This window comes from Hyaena hyaena, unplaced genomic scaffold (assembly GCF_003009895.1).
Source record: "Hyaena hyaena isolate Hyena2069 unplaced genomic scaffold, ASM300989v1 scaffold_235, whole genome shotgun sequence".
Lineage (NCBI taxonomy): Eukaryota > Metazoa > Chordata > Mammalia > Carnivora > Hyaenidae > Hyaena > Hyaena hyaena.
In genome coordinates this window covers 1,722,159-1,740,354 of record NW_024080867.1, presented here as the reverse complement: position 1 = coordinate 1,740,354, position 18,196 = coordinate 1,722,159, and the positions used below count along the sequence as shown (strand labels likewise).

The window sequence follows — 18,196 nt, the reverse complement described above, 5'->3', positions numbered from 1 at the left end:
CATCCAATTTGGTGCAAATAACAGGATTCACTTCTTTCACATGGCTGAATATTTTATATATGTACATATGTATACATATATGTACCAATGAAGACCACACATGGTGCATCTTTAGTCACTCATTGTTGACACTTAGGATGTTTTCATATCTTGACTATTTGATTAATGCTTCAGTAAACATGAGGATCCAGATATCTTTTCCAGATCCTGTTTTTCTTTTCATTGGCTATGTACCCATAAGTAGGATTGCTGGATTGTATGGTGGTGTTTGTTTTTTTTTTTTTTAAGAAGCCTCTATCCAAATTTCTATAGTGGTTCTATCCATTTACATTTCCAGCAATTTTCCATAATGCCAACACTTGTTATCTCTGGTCTTTTTGATGGTAACCATTTTGGCAAGTGTGAGGTAAGATCGATCTTGTGGTTTTGATTTGCATTTCCCTCGTAATTAGAATTCTTGAGCACTTTTTTATACATCTGTTGGCTGTTTGTAGATCCTTTGGGGAAAAAAGTCTATGCAGTTCCTCTGCCCAGTTTTATATCAAGTTGGTTGTTCAGTCGTAAGAGTTCTTTATTTAAAATATTAACCACCAATCAGATATGTGATTTATGAATATTCTCTTCCATTATGTAGGTTGTCTTTTCATTTTGTTGTCTGTTGTGCAAAAGCTTTTTAGTTTGATGAAGTCCTACTTATTTTTGCTTTTGCTGCTTGCTTGTGCAAAAAAAAAAAATCTCTGGTAAGAGCAATATCAAGGAGATGTTTCCCTATGTTTCATGGTTTCAGGTCTTTTGTTTAATTTTTGTGAGTGATTTAAGATAAATGTCCACTTTCATTCCTCTGCGGTTATCCAATTCTTTCAATATTTATTGAAGAGACTATCTTTTCTCCCTTGAGATTCTTGACTACCTTGTTGAAAATTAGTTGACTTCGGGTGCCTGGGTGGCTTAGTCGGTTGAGCATCCGACTTTCACTTAGGTCATGATCCCGCGGTTTGTGGGTTCGAGCCCCGTGTCAGGCTCTGTGCTGACTGCCAGCTCAGAGCCTGGAGCCTATTTCAGAGTCTGTGACTCCCTCTCTCTCTGACCCTCCTCTGCTCAGGCTGTCTCTCTCTCTCCTACAAATAAATAAAAATATTAAAAAAAAAGAATTAGTTGACTCTATATGCTTTGGTTTATTTCTGGACTTTCTATTTTGTGCCATTGATGTATGTGTCTCTTTTTATGCCAGTGCCATACTGTTTTGTTAACGATAACTTTGTAGTATATTTTGAAATCAGGAAGTGTGATGCCCCGGTCTTTATTATTCAAGTTGCTATTCAGGCTATTCAGGGTCTTTTGGGACTCCATAAGCACTGTAGGATTTTTTTTGTATTTCTATAAAAAATAAAGTTGTAATTTTGATAGAGATTGAACTGCATCTGTAGCTGGCTTTGGGAAGTATGGGCATTTTAACAATGTTCTTCTGATCCATGAATACAAGAGGTCTTTCCATTTATTTCTGTCTTCAACTACTGAAAATGACAAGTCTTTGATGAAAGTATCAGATCTTTTACCCTCTTGGTTTACACCTAAATATTTAATATTTTTGCTGTTGTAAATGGGCTTGTTTTCTTTCTCAGACTTTTTTTTTAATGTATAGAAACACAACCATCTTCTGTAGGCTGACTTTGGTATCCTGCAATATTACTGAATTCATTGATTAGTTCTAATAGGTTTTTTCTGGTAGACTTTGGGAATTTCTATATATAAAATCATTATCTGCAAACAATGATACTCCTTTTCTAACTAATTGCTATGGCTAGGATTTTCAGTACCATGTTGAATAAAAGTGGTGAGGGTGAGAATCCTTATTTTTTCCTGATCTTAGAGGAAAAGCTTTAAGCTATTCATCATGAAGCATAATAGCCTTGGGCCTGTAATACATAGTTTCAGTATGACGAGGCACATTTCTCCTGTATCCATTCTTTTTTTTTTTTTTTTTCATGAAAGGAGGTTATATTTTGTCAAAAGTTTTTTCTGTGTCTATTGAAATGATTCTTCCATTCTATTAACGTGGTATATCACCCTTGATTTGCATTCTATATTGAACCATCCTTGTATCCCAGGGATGAATCCCACCTTGATTATGATATATGATCCTTTTAATATGCTGTTGAATTTGGTTTGCTAGTGTTTTTTGTTGAATATTTTTGTGTCTGTTTATCTGGCTTTGGTAGGAGGGTAATGCTTGCCTTGTAAAGTGAGTTTAGATGTATTTTGTCTGGTAGAATTCACCCATGAAGGTTTCTTGTCCTGGGCTTTTCTTTGTTAGGAGGTTTTAGATTGTTCTCTTAATCTCCTTAATCATTACTGTTATTTTCTTTTTCTTCATAATTTAGACTTGGTAGAATGTATGCCTCTAAGGGGCGCCAGGGTGGCTTAGTTGGTTAAGCGTCCGACTTTGGCTTAGGTCATGATCTCGCGGTTCGTGGGTTGGAGCCCCGTGTCAGGCTCTGTGCTGACTGCCAGCTCGGAGCCTGGAGCCTGTTTCAGTCTGTGACTCCCTTTCTCTCTGACCCTCCCCTGTTCACGCTGTCTCTCTCTCTCCTAGAAATAAATAAAACATTAAAAAAAAAAAAAGAATGTATGCCTCTAAGAGTTTATCCAGTTTTTCTAGTTATCCAGTTTGTTGTATATAATTGTTAAAAGTATTCTCAAATAATGCTTTGTGTTTCTATGTTATTATGAGTTTCTCACTTTTACCTTATTTTCTTTCTTGAAAAGAGTCATATATACCTATTTCAAGTTACTGAAAACCAATAAGCCTTGTATGGCTTAACCATGGGTCCAAGAGGCAGCAAAAACAGGGCTCTCCCAAGATCTAGAGCTGTCTCCAAAAATACCGAAAAGAAAAGCTGCCCTTAGCAATTGTCTATTACTGCAGAATGTTAGCTGCAAATATGGTGCAACCACCTTGTTTATATCTATTCCTCAGGCCACCAACCTGATAATTGGCCACCTGTAGATGCAGGCGCAACAACCTGCATGCTGCAAAAGGCTGAAAGTCAAGCCAAGGGGCCACTCACTGAATGAGACAGAGAAGTAATTGCTGTACCAGGATGGTAAAAGATCATAACTAAGGGATATTCAAAACCAAACTTAGATAATTCACAGTCCAAATGCTTTTTTTCTCCCTGCCGATCTGAATTGGGAAGAAAAAGGGCAGATTTTTACCTTGTTTTTCAATTTACACTACAAATAGAGATCTTGGAGAAGGATAATTTTTTTTCCTCTATACATCTGAGATCTTGGTTGGAGTTCTCTTTTTTTTTATTTTTAATATTTTTATTTATTTCTAGGAGAGAGAGAGAGAGAGAGACAGCGTGAGCAGGGGAGGGTCAGAGAGAGGGAGACACAGACTCTGAAATAGGCTCCAGGCTCTGAGCTGGCAGTCAGCACAGAGCCCGACGAGGGGCTCTAACCCACGAACCGTGAGATCATGACCTAAGTGAAAGTTGGATGCTTAACCGACTAAGCCACCCAGATGCCCCATTGGTTGGAGTTCTCTAATAAATGACAGCTTAACAAGAAAAAAAAAATAACACATAATAGATAAGTCTATCTCCCATATACATGGGAGAAATTCAGGTCTGAATGACTCAACGAGTACTTAAAACTCAGGCTTATGTAGAATCTTCAACCAAGAACAATAAATTTGTAGAATAACAAGACAAGAGAAAATGGTTTTGGTTATCCAAGGGCAACAAACAAAGGAAGGTAGATAGGATACAATGGTAGATGAAGGCTAGTTTGTTGTGTAGATTCCTCTAGTGCTGTCTCTAGACCAAAATAGAACGGTCTAATTTTGGTTCTGGTTAACTTTTGCCTCCCTGGTAGAGAAGGGACACCACTGAACATTCATTTCATGATTTTAGGTAAATAGGGGAGGGTAGAATCTTTATCTGATACTTAATTACCTTTCGTTCAAAATAATCCTTATGTAAAATTTGGGCTAGAATATTCTGGTTTTCTTCAGTTTTAGGTTTTGTTACCTCTAGATTTTGAGTCCTATGGAGCAAGTCTTTTTCCATGAGGAAGCTAAACAGGAATTTGTTCATATTGTCTTATACATGTACAGTTACTTTTGTTAGACTTAGATCACTGATCCACTATTGTTACGTATTATGTAACAGATCTAATTTTATTTTTCCAAATGGATACCAAGTTGTTCCAGCACCTTTATGAATGAGCCTATCATTAAAATAAAGCCCCCTCAAAAATGTAAGTAAAATGGTAAATTCCTATCACATACCCTCTTGTTGGCAAAAAACAAAACAAAAAAACAAAAAACAACCCCCTGCCCCCACTATCACGTGTAAGGATGGGTACTAAAGTCCCCTAGCTGGAAGCTACTTCAAAACTGACTGAATACAGAGGCACCTGGGTGGCTCAGTTGGTTAACAGTCCGACTTCAGCCCAGGTCATGATTTCATGGTTTGTGAGTTTGAGCCCTGCATCTGACTCTGTGCTGACAGCTTGGAGCTTGGAACCTGCTTCTGATTCTGTCTCTGTCTCTGTCTCTCTCTCTGTCTCTCTGTCCCTCCCCTGCACTCACTGTGTGTCTCCGTCTCAAAAATATGTAACGGTTAATAAAATTAAAAACAGAATACGTAAAATTTAGGAGCACTTAAGCAAATAGATCTTTAAAATCTAAATGGCAAAAATGAGTTTTATCAGTGTTTCTTGGCGCTTTGAAAAGTTCATCTTAAAATGATTGCATAAATCATCAACTTCGGGACGGATGGACTGGGTTGTTCCTCTTTTCCCCCAAAGTAAATCTAATTCCCCTACTGTAGGAATGGCAATAAATATTCCTGACATATAGCTATGAAAAAATAATCCTTTTAATATGTTCTTTTTTTTAACCTAGGACCATAGTAAATTAGGGATCTTGGTTTGATGACACTCTTGGATGGATTGAAAGGAAGCATGGAGTTATTTCTACTAACATATTATGAAAAGCTTCAAAGGGTAATTCTTTTTCTCTGTCCCTCCTAGAGTCATCCACATTTCCCTTCTATCCTAGATATCTCTTCCTCATACAGACACTCATGAGAGGTAGTGGTTAAGAGCTGGACTCTCAGAGTCAGTCAGTCTGCCATTGGCTGGGGAACCATGACAAGTTCTTAACCACTCTTTGCCTCAGTATCTTACTCATCAAACTGGGTACCAATAGTTAGAGGCTTACTGAACTTTGAGAATAAAGTGAAAAGTATCTAGAACAGGGTCTGGCATGGTGTATGTGTTTAATAAGGCTTAGCTACGTCATTACTACAGATGTGTATTTCATCCAATGGTTTGTCCAATTTTAGGATAAGGCAATCTCAAGGAGTTAAAATGTCATCCTAGCACTGCTTATTGTATTGCTGTATTTGGGAACATTCTTCAGCAGTACAGTGCATGCTTATTACATGGAAATTATTTCCACACAAAGTTGACTCCAACATGACAACTCCCACATCTCATCAACAGCTACCTTACGTAGTTAGACATCTTTACTCATCTCCAACTTGGGGATCATACACAACTAGATTGACACTGGGAGTGCCAATCTAGGCAAAAGCTATTCCACATGAACTTTCAGACATTGGTCCAGGTTAGAGTTCTCAAGCTCGAATTTCCAAAAGAGCAGGTGGTATTGAGGGTGTGGACAGGAACAAAACCTGTTTCATTTTTAGACTGTAGATTCATTTTAACTTTAGATTCAAATTGTAGACTATCCTACATGCAACCATGCTGGTGACAATAACAGTAGCCAATGTACATCTAACCCTTTCCCTATGTCCTAGGTTCTTCAGTTAACCAATCTATTTGAGTGGCGGTGTTGAACTACTGATCTCTGAAACCTCAAGTTATCTTTCATAATATAGAACTGTTTCTAGAAAGTAGCTGTCCATGTAGGCACTATATTTCCCAATTCCTCTGCCTCTATGAGGCCATGTGCCTTGGTTTGGTCAATGGAATCTGCCAATGAAAAGCTAGTGTCACTACAAAGCAGAATGACAAAAGCGGGGTGCTTTTGTTTTTTAGGATACTTCCCCTACCCACCAAAGGAAAAGAGAAGTGTCCATGCATGATGAAATGTAGAGCCTCAAAATAGCAGGTAGTTTAGACCATGAATCATCATACTTAAATGTATGCAATTAGCTGAACCCCACTAGATTTTATGTAAGCCAAAAAACAAACCAAAAAAAGTGCTAAATATTAAATTCACAGAAATTAATTACATAAGCTACCTTTCCTGATAACATCTTCATAACCAACTTATGCTGTAGGTACTTTTATAATTTCCATTTTACAGGGGCGCCTGGGTGGCTCAGTTGGTTGAGTGGCCGACTTCGGCTCAGGGCATGATCTCGCGGTTCATGGGTTCGAGCCCGCATCGGGCTCTGTGCAACAGCTCGCTCAGAGCCTGGAGCCTGTTTCAGATTCTATATCTCCCTCTCACCCTCCCTGCTCACACTGTCTCTATCTCAGAAATAAATTTAAAAAAAAACATTTAAAAAATAATTTCCATTTTACAGATTTGAAAACTTAGGCATATAGAACATCAGAATTACACAGATGTTAATTACTCAAACTTAATTAGATCTAGAGCACCAGTTGGATCCAGTGTTTGTACTCACTAACTGTTGACAATGTTTTCTTTCTCCAGGACCTCAGGGGCAGTACAGAGAAGAGTCATCAATTTCTTGGTTAAGAACAGAAGGCTGAAGGGGCGCCTGGGTGGCTTAGTCGGTTAAGCGTCCGACTTTCGCTTAGGTCATGATCTCGCGGTTCGTGGGTTCGAGCCCCGCGTCGGGCTCTGTGCTGACAGCCAGCTCAGACCCTGGAGCCTGTTTCAGAGTCTGTGACTCCCTCTCTCTCTCTCTCCTAGAAATAAAAATACTAAAAAAAAAAAAAAAAAAAAAAAACAGAAGGCTGAAGCACTCAATGAATCGGTCCTCTGAAACCGTTCCTTCTCACCAACAAAGGAGAACAAAATATCCAACTATGTCACAATTGTTAGTCCTAGGTTTGGCATCATAAAACCATCAATGCTGAGAAAGGGTGGGAGGGGGGATAGTTGCAAGGTTGTATCAGAGAAATGGATTGTTTTGTTTCCAGGTCTTTTATAGGAATGTTATAAATATGTCTTGACTGCCACATATTTGATGTTTGAGGAGGCTGGTTATTTTCAGAATAAAGACTGAAATGGGCCTGACCGTCCCACTAGAAGGAAGGATCAAGAGGTACACAGGGGCGCCTGGGTGGCTTAGTCGGTTAAGCGTCCGACTTTCGCTTAGGTCATGATCTCGCGGTTCGTGGGTTCGAGCCCCGCGTCGGGCTCTGTGCTGACTGCCCGCTCGGAGCCTGGAGCCTGTTTCAGTCTGTGACTCCCTCTCTCTCTGACCCTCCCCTGCTCACGCTGTCTCTCTCTCCCCTAGAAATAAAAAAAAAAAAAAAAAAAAAAAAAAGAGGTACACAGTTCACCTTCTTTTCCTCTGAATAGTAAATAATCCTGCTGAGGGCTCAGAAAACCCACAGTGTTAGTAACTCCCAGCATATCTTGGTTAGTTAGATGCTCTGGATTATCTTTCATGTGGTAACTTACTTTAAAGTGATATTTAATTGCTCTTCATCTACTTTTCCCCAAATATTACATCCTCATAGCTATAGTGCAACATCAAAGGCATGAAACCATCACAAAAATCTGTAGACCTTGAAGATTTAACTTTACATGAACTCAAATGTATGTGTACTTCTGTGAAATTTTATAACATATGTAGATTCATAGATCACTACAAATATCTTCCTTATGCTACCTCTTTGTAATTGTATCCACACCTCTCCCAGTCTCATCCATAACTCAGTGATCACTAAGGTGTTCAACGTGATTATTTTGTCATTGAGAATTACATAAATTAAGCATCATAGAAGGTACCTTTTGGTATTCACCTTTTTTCTCTCCACATTGTATCCTTGAGATACATCCAAATTTTTACATGTATCAATCGTTAAGTTTAATTGCTGAGTAGTATCCAGTGGTATAACTGTTTCTTTTTTTTTTTAATTTATTTCTAGGAGAAAGAGAGAGACCGTGTGAGCAAGGAGGGTCAGACACAGACTCTGAAACAGGCTCCAGGCTCTGAGCTGGCAGTCAGCACAGAGCCTGACACGGGGCTCGAACCCACGAACCACGAGATCATGACCTAAGCGAAAGTCGGACGCTCAACCGACTAAGCCACCCAGGTGCCCCGGTATAACTGTGTCTTTACTTATCTATTTAAAGACATCTGGAGTGCCTTTTTTTTTTTTTGCTATTACAAATAAAGCTGCTATTAACAATCCTACACAGATATTTAGACGTTTATTTTTTGAGACATAGAAACAGAATCCCAAGCAGACTTCATGCTGTCAGCACAGAGTCTGATGTGGGGATCCAACTTATCAACAATGAGATCATGACTTGAGCCAAAATCAACTGTCAAATGCTTAACCAATTGAGCCACCCAGGTGCCCCAATTGGGACATGCATTTTTATTTCTCTGGGATAACTGCTCAGAAATACAATTGCTAGGTCCCATGGTAAATGTTTGTCAATTCTTGAAAAAGAATGCAACTATTTGTGGATTGGCTACACCATTTTGAGTTCCCACCAGCACTAGAGGGGGGATGGTCTTTAGGGGTACCATTCATTTACCAAAAATATCTCCTGTCCACTATCATACTTTTGAGTCCATGCATATTTAGTTATGAAGAAAGCAAAACATCCACCATCATAATTTCACATCATCTTTGGAGTTCTCGTTGTATTTTTGAGATGTATTTTGTACATCTTTGATCCTTGATCCTACCATCCAGCCCAGATGTTTTTGACCATGCTTAGACTTCTTCCAATGTTTCAAAAATATTTTAATGTTTATTTTTGAAAGAGAGCAAGCACGTGAGTAGGAGGGAGACACAGAATCTGAAGCAGCTCCAGGTTATGAGCTGTCAGCACAGAGCTCGATATGGGGGCTCAAACCCAGGTACAGCGATATGCCCTGAGCAGAAGCTAGACGCTTAACTAAGCCACCCAGGTGCCCCAGTTCTTCCCATATTTTACATTTACCCGTTTTTGTCTTACTAATCCACTCCTGTCCTACCTCCATACTAAAGGCTCCCTCCATCTATCTCTACTAACTTATTTCTCCTTTCCTAGATTAACCTAAACAGTGACAATACCCTGGAGTATTAAGTGAATTCCAGGTGACAACCTGGTCATTTTCATAAAATAAAACCTGATTTACTCCTACTAAGAAATTCAAAGCTACAAATATGCTGCCTCAGATGGGGTTGAGGATGTAGCTCCAAACTCTTCTAGCTCAATGACTATAGAATAAAATACAAATGCTTTCTCTCGATATAAAGCTTGCAAGCCAAATCAGTCTTGAGACAAAAAGAACAAAGTGAGAAATATCATGATCCCAGATTTCAAGCTATAATAATTAAAACAGCATGGTAGTGGCACAAAAATAGATCATTGGAACAGAATAAAGAGCCCCCAAATAAATACATGCTTATATGGCAAATTAATCCATGACAAAAGAACTACTTAAGAATCAGAAATCCTAGAGCTAAAGATAGAACTAAAAAATTCACCAGAGGGGGTCAACAGAGACTAGAGAAAACATGTTCCAGCAAACTCTAAGGCAAGTCACTCGAAATTATTCAGAGAAGGAAAGGAGGAAGAAAAAAAAGGTGAAGTTTCCTTAAGTGACTTACAGAATACTTCAATTACACCAATATATGCATTACGGGAGCACCGGAAGGCACAAAGAAAGGACCTGAAAAGTTATTCAAGGAAATAATGGCTTAAAACTTTTCAAATCTAGGGGAAGAAATAGATATCCAAAATCATGAAGCCCAAAATACCCAAAGATATTCACACTGAGACACATAGTAATCAAATTGTCAAAAGTTATAGGCAATGGAAATTTTGACAGTAGCAAGATAAAAGTGACTTGCCACATAAAAAGGGAATCCCAGTAAGACTCTCAGTTAATTGCTGGGCAGAAGCCTTGCAAGCCAGAAGAGAATGGAGTGATATATTCAAAGTGCTGGCGAGGATGTTGAGAAACGGGCACCCTCCTACACTGTTGGTGGGAATGTAAACTGGTACAGCCCCTCTGGAAAACAGTGTGGAGGTTCCTCAAAAAATTAACAATAGAACTCCCCTAGGACCCAGCAATAGCACTGCTAGGAATTTACCCAAGGGATATAGGAGTGCTGATGCATAGGGGCACATGGACCTCAATGTTCATAGCAGCACTCTCAACAATAGCCAAAACATGGAAAGAGCCTAAGTGTCCATCAACGGAGGAATGAATCAAGAAGATGTGGTTTATCTATACAGTGGAATACTCCATGGCAATGAGAAAGAATGAAATCTGGCCATGTGTAGCAACATGGATGGACCTTGAGGGTGTTATGCTGAGCGAAATAAGTCAGGCAGAGGACAAATACCATATGTTTGCACGTATAGGAGGATTAGGAGGAACTTAACTGAGGACCATGGGGGAGAAGAAGGGGGGAAATGGTGGGGGAAAGGGAGAGAGGCAAACCATGAGAGACTCTTGAATGCTGAGAACAAACTGAGGACTGATGGGTGTAGAGGGGAGGGGGGGTGCTGGGCATGGAGGAGGGCACTTGTTGGGATGAGCAGTGGGTGTTGTTGGAAACCAACTTGACAATAAACTATTTATTTAAAAAAAAATGCTGGGTTGGGGTAGCCAAACAAGAATACCTTACCTGCCAGATATGTGTACTGAATACTATTAAACTTTGATTAAAAAAATTGAAGAAGACACAAGTAAGTGGAAAGCTATCCCATGTTCATGGACTAGAATATTAAAGTTTCTGTACTACACAAAACTGACTCCATGCAATCCCTATCAAACTTCCAATGTCTTTTTTCACAGAATTACAAAAAAAAAAAAAAAACAACAACCCACAATTCTAACATTTGTATGGAACCACAGAAGACCCCAAATAAACAAAGACATTCTGAGTAAAAAGAACAATGCTGGAGGCATTTCACTTTCTGATTTCTAATTACATTACAAGGCTACAGTTTTCAAAATTGTATGGTTCTGGCATAAAATAGAGCAATGAACAAGATAGAGAACTCATTTAAAAAAACCTAATCCTATATATTAAAATAATTTTCAACAAGGGCATGAAGAAAATTGGATATCCACATAGAAAATGAAACTGGAGGGGCGCCTGGGTGGCTCAGTCGGTTAAGTGTCCGACTTCAGGAAATTGAAGAAGACACAAAAATGGCAAAACATTCCATCCTCATGGATTAGAAGAATAAATATACTTAAAATGTCATTACTACCCAAAGCAATCTCCACATTCAATGCAATCCCAATCAAAATTGCACCAGCATACTTCTCAAAACTAGAACAAACTATCCTCAAATTTGTATGGAAACACAAAAGACCCCAAATAACCAAAGTAATTTTGAAGAAGAAAACCAAAATGGGAGGCATCACCATCCCAGACTTTAGCCGCTACTACAAAGCTGTCATCATCAAGACAGTATGGTATTGGCACAAAAACAGACACATAGACCAATGGAATAGAATAGAGAACTCAGAATTGGACCCACAAATGTACAGCCAACTAATCTTTAAAAAAGCAGGAAAGAGTATCCAATGGAAAAAAGACAGCCTCTTTAACAGATGGTGTTGGGAGAACTGGACAGCAACATTCAGAAGAATGAAACTAGATCATTTTCTCACACCTTACACCAAAATAAACTCAAAATGGATAAAGGACCTGAACGTGAGACAGGAAACCATCAAAACCCTAGAGGAGAAAGCAGGAAACAACCTCCCTGACCTCCACTGCAGCAATTTCTTAGTTGACACATCCCCAAAGGCAAGAGAATCAAGAGCAAAAATGAACTATTGGGACCTCATCAAGATTAAAAGCTTCTGTGCGGCAAAGGAAACAATCCATGAAACTAATAGGCAACCGACGGAATGGGAAAAGATAGTTGCAAATGACATATCAGATAAAGGGCTAGTATCCAAAATCTATAAGGAATTCACCAAACTCCACACCCGAAAAACAACCAAGTGAAGAAATGGGCAGAAGATGTGAACAGACACTTCTCCAAAGAGGACATCCAGATGGCCAAAAGACACATGAAACGATGCTCAGCAACCCTCCTCATCAGGGAAATACAAATCAAAACCACACTGAGATACCACCTCATGCCAGTCAGAGTGGCTAAAACAAATCTGGAGACTCTAGACGCTGGCGAGGATGTGGAGAAACGGGCACCCTCCTACACTGTTGGTGGGAATGTACGCTGGTACAGCCCCTCTGGAAAATAGTACGGAGGCTCCTCAAAAAATTAACAGTAGAACTCCCCCATGACCCAGCAATAGCACTGCTAGGAATTTACCCAAGGGATACAGGAGTGCTGATGCATACGGGCACATGTACCCCAATGTTCATTGCAGCACTCTCAACAATAGCCAAAATATGGAAAGAGCTTAAGTGTCCATCAACGGATGAATGGATCAAGAAGATGTGGTTCATCAATACGATGGAATACTACATGGCAATGAGAAAGAATGAAATCTGGCCATGTGTAGCAACATGGATGGACCTTGAGGGTGTTATGCTGAGCAACATGGATGGACCTTGAGGGTGTTATGCTGAGCGAAATAAGTCAGGCAGAGAAGGACAAATACCATGTTTGCACGTATAGGAGGATTAGGAGGAACTTAATGGAGGACAGAGGGGGAGAAGAAGGAGGAAAATAGTGGGGGAGAGGGAGAGAGCAAACCATGAAAGACTCTTGAATGCTGAGAACAAACTGAGGACTGATGGTTATGGGGGAGGAGGGGAAGGGGGCTGATGGGCATGGAGGAGGGCACTTGTGAGGATGAGCAGTGGGTGTTATATGGAAACCAACTTGACAATAAACTATTTGTAAAAAAATAAAATTTAAAAAATCAGGAAGAATTTAAAAGAATCAGGAAGAAGGAAACAAAAAACGCTACTATCACTGATGTTGTACCCAGAGACCTCGGACTTGGACACAGACATATTTCTGTAGAAAATACATCTTTTCATGGCTAAAACCATCAACAAATTGGGTATAGAAAGAACATGCCATAACATAAGTCCATATACAACAAACCCAAGCTAACATTATACTCGATGGTGAAAAATTGAAAGCTTTTCCTTTAAGATCAAGAAGAAGACGGGGTGCCTGGTGGCTCAGTGGGTTAAGCATTCAGCTTCAGTTCAGGTCATGATCTCTCAGGGTTAGAGCCCCATGTTGGGCTTTGTGCTGATAGCTAGCTCAGAGCCTGGAGACTGTCTTCAGATTCTGTGTCTCCCTCTTTTTCTGTCCCTCTCCTGCTCACACGGTCTCTCTCTCTCAAAATAAATAAAACATTAAAAAAAAAAAAAAAAAGAATAAGACAACTGGGGGTGCTTGGGTGGCTCAGTTGGTTAAGTGTCTGACTCTAAGTTTTAGGCTCAGGTCCTGATCTCATGGTTTGTGAGGTTGAGCCCTGCATCAGGCTCTGGGCTAGAAGTGCAGAGCTTGCTTGGGATTCTCTCTCTCTCTGCCCTTCCCCCCAGCTATTAATTACTCGCACCTGCTCACTCGCTCCCTCTTGCTCTCTCTCGATAAATAAACATTTTAAAATTTCTTTTTAAAGAACAAGACAACTGTGTGCACTCTAACCACTGTTATTTTAGTCCCAGCTAGAGCAATTAGGCAAGACAAAGAAATAAAGGCATCTGAACTAAAAAGAAGTGAAACAGTCATTATTTGCAGACGACATGATCTTCTATATAGAAAGTCCTAAAGACTTAAAAAATTGTTGGAACTAATCAATGCGTTCAGTAGTTACAGGGTATGAAGACAACAAACAGCTGCACTTCTATACACTAACAATGAAACCTCTGAAAAAAAACTATCCCATTTACAATACCATCAAAAATAATACTTAGGAATACATTTAACTAGGAAGGGAACAATCCACACAATGAAAACTGCAAGAATCTGATAAAAAGAAATTGAAGACATAAACAAATGGAAAGACATCTTGTATTCATGGAAGAATTAATAATGTTAAAGTGTCCATACTACCTAAAGCCATCTGTAGATTCAGTGAAATCCTCATCAAATTTTAGTGGCATTTTTCCAGAAATAGAAAACAATTCTTAAAATATGTATGGAACCACAAAAGACCTAGAAGAGCCAAAGCAATCATGAGAAAGAAGATAAATCCAGAGGCATCACACTTCTGATTTCAAAATATACTACTAGGCTATAGAAATTTAAAAAGTACATTACTAGCATAAAATATCCACATAACCCAATGGGACAGAGTCCAAAAATAACCCCCCACATATATGGTCAGACAATATTTGCCAAGGAAGTCAAGAACACTCAATGGGGAAAGAATAGGCTCTTCAACAAATGGCTTTTGAAGACAGGATAAATGCATGCAGAAAAATGAAATTGGACCCCGTTTACCAATCACAAAAATTAACTCAAAATGAACTAAAGACTTAAACATAAGACTTGATGCCATAAAACTTTCAGAAGAACATGTAGGGGAGAATCTCGACATTGGTCTTGACAATCTTTTTTTTTTTTAATAGGACTCCAAAAGCAAAAGTAATAAAAGCATAATCAACAAATGGCACCACATCAAGCCTAAGAGCTTCTGCACAACAAAAGAAGCAACTAAATGAAAAAGCATCCTATCTGCAACCCACACAGGTTAAGGGGTTAATATCCAAAATATATAAAGAATTCCTACATCTCAATAATTTTTTAAAAATCCAATTTAAAAAATTGGCAGAATAACTGAAGAGGCATTTTTTCCCCCAAAGAGGACATCCAAATGGATAATAGGTACATGGACAGATGCTCAATACCATTAATCGTAAGGGAAATACAAATCAAACCCACAATGAGAGGTCACCTCACACCTGTTAGAGTTGTTATCATCAAAAAGGGACACCAAGTGTTGGTGACAATGTAGAGAAGATGGAACCCTTGTGCACTATTGGTAAGAATGTAACCTGGTATGGCAACTATGGAAAACAATATGGAATTTCCTCAAAAAATTAAAAATAGAATGACCATATGATCCAGCAATTCTACTTCTGGGTATGTGTGTATGTGTACATTTATGTGTGTGTGTATAGAAGTATATATATGTATGTATAGATGTGTGCATATATATGGATGTGTGTGTGTATGTGTGTGTATCCAAAGGAAATTTTAAAAAACAGGAGTTTGAAGAGATATATGCACTCCCCCTGTTTATTGTGGCATTATTCACAATAGGCAAGACATGGAGACAACCTAAGTGTCCACCAACAGATGAATGCATAAAGATGTTGTGATATGTATACACACAAGGGAATATCTCTCAGCCATGAAAAGAAGGGAATCCTCCCATTTGCAACAACATAGGTGGATCTTGAGGACATTAAGCTAAATAAAATAAGCCAGACAGAGAAAGACAAATACTCTATGATACCACTTATATGTGAAGTCTAAAAAAGCCAAACTTGTAAAAACAGAGAATAGAAAGATGGTTAACAGAGGCTGGATGGTAGGGAAATTGGGGATAGGTTATTTAAGGGTACAAACTGCAAACACCTAGATAAATAAGTCCTGGAGAACTAATGCACAGCATAGTGATTATAATCAACTATCCTATATTATAAATTTCAAAGTTGCTGAGAGACTAGATCTTAATTGTTCCCACCATGAAGGAAGAAATGATAATTAAGGATAGAGGTGTTACCTAATGCTACTTTGGTAATCATACTGCAATATGTAAATATATCAAATTTATATGCTATTCACCTTAGACTTACATAATGTTATATGTCAATTATATTTCAATCGAAGATATAATGGTCATTGTGTATTTTATGTAAAAAAAATTTTTTTCAGGGGCGCCTGGGTAGCTTAGTCGGTTGGGGGTCCGACTTTCGCTTAGGTCATGATCTCGCGGTTCATGGGTTCGAGCCCCGCGTCGGGCTCTGTGCTGACTGCCAGCTCAGAGCCTGGAGCCTGTTTCGGTCTGTTACTCCCTCTCTCTCTGACCCTCCCCTATTCACGCTGTCTCTCCCTCTCTCTCTCTCCTAGAAATAAATAAAATATTTTAAAAAAAATTTTTTTTCCAGTGAGTGATTTACTGAACAGTATAATCATGACTATTGTTGAAGTGGACTTCTCTAGATTTAGATTCTTAACAGTCATCTTCAACATTAAAGAGCAGAAATTCAGAACTATAGAATCCCTAAGGATCAACAGTAAGGGACAAATAGTAGGAAAACATGGAGCCAAAATATGAGAAGTATACATCAGCCATAATAAGAGCCTACTAAAGTAATGATACAAAAAGCAAAAATAGAATTCAGCATGTAGAAGACAACAAAGATGGCCACCAGCCTTAGGATGGTGTGAGTGGCTCTGGTTTTTTTGCGGGGGGGGGGGGGGCATTTGTAGTAGCCTTTGTAATTGTGAATATACTGCATTCTCTGGTGGTGCTTGTGCAGGAGCAGCACCATGGAGCCACGGGACCAGACCACGAGGCCAATAAACATGGTGTCAGAGATGGACAACAAGAAGACAAAGCCTGTAGTAGGACTATGGATGAACAAAACCATTTGCCTTGGGTACAGTTGTATGTGTCCTGTGGACAAGTGATTTTCACAGGAACATAGGTATTAATTAAGACACTGGAAATCCAGCAGATGCAACAGAAAATACCAATGGCCTTGGGGGCTCTTCTTCTGAGCATCGTCCTCCCTGCTCTCTGGAGGAAAAGAATGACACACTGAAAGGTGGTCAGGATACAAGTGGAGCACAGGGTGGTGTGTGAGCCATTTGGTGGATGTAATAGACAAGTTTATACCCAAGAGTGGATAGAGGTTGCCGTAAGACAAAAGCTGCCATAGTGTGTGGAAAGAACAACCAAAAGATTGGCTATAGCCGCATGGGTGAGAATCATGTTGGGGAGCCTCTGCTGGTCTCCATGCAAGATTGGAGATATGTTATGGAAGAAGAGGATGACTTTGGCAAAAGACTGAACCCCAATCTGTAACAAAAGATGATTTTCAGAGACACTTTCCCTGTGGTTCTTAGGATATTGTTCTGAAAAGACATGGTGAGCACTTCAGAGTGGTCTGAAGAGTAGGCTCCTTAGTGCCAGCATAGGGACTCATCATAGTTACATGATCTTGTAAAGGGATTCTGTGCCTTTTCTTCTGAAAAGGGAGACATGATCATATTCAATAGGCAACTCAACCTAGATGACATGTCACAGACACCAATTTCACAGTATTACTTTGTATTTATGTCTATTTAGTTTTATGTTCTGACTCCCCAACCAAATGTAAAATCCATGAACTTAAGAAGCATGCCTATCTTACCCTCCTACACTGTTGGTGGGAATGTAAACTGGTACAGCCCCTCTGGAAAACAGTGTGGAGGTTCCTCAGGAAACTAACAATAGAACTCCCCTAGGACCCAGCAATAGCACTGCTAGGAATTTACCCAAGGGATACAGAAATGCTGATGCATAGGAGCACATGGACCCCAATGTTCATAGCAGCACTTTCTACAATAGCTAAAACATGGAAATAGCCTAAGTGTCCATCAATTGATGAATGGTTCAAGAAGATGTTGTTTATCTATATTATGGAATTCTACATGGCAATGAGAAATAATGAAATCTGGCCATGTGTAGCAACATGGATGGACCTTGAGGGTGTTATGCTGAGCGAAATAAGTCAGGCAGAGAAGGACAAATATATGTTTGCACGTATAGGAGGATTAAGAGGAACTTAATGGAGGACCATGGGGGAGAAGAAGAGGGGAAATGGTGGGGGAGAGGGAGAGAGACAAACCATGAGAGACTCTTGAATGCTGAGAACAAACTGAGGACTGATAGTTATGGGGGAGAGGGGGGGGTGCTGGGCATGGAGGAGGGCACTTGCAGAGATGAGCACTGGGTGTTATATAGAAACCAACTTGACAATAAACTCTTTGTAAATAAATAAATAAACATTAAAAAATAAACACTAAAATTTTTTTTTTTTAAAAAAGTAAAGTTTGCATGGG

The 18,196-nt window shown here is 39.3% G+C and overlaps 1 pseudogene; it reads right to left on the bottom strand.

Moving 5' to 3' along the window:
- Positions 1-17,239, bottom strand: part of LOC120239682 — a 72,976-nt pseudogene extending 55,737 nt beyond the window's left edge.
- Between the last annotated feature and the right edge of the window lie 957 nt (positions 17,240-18,196).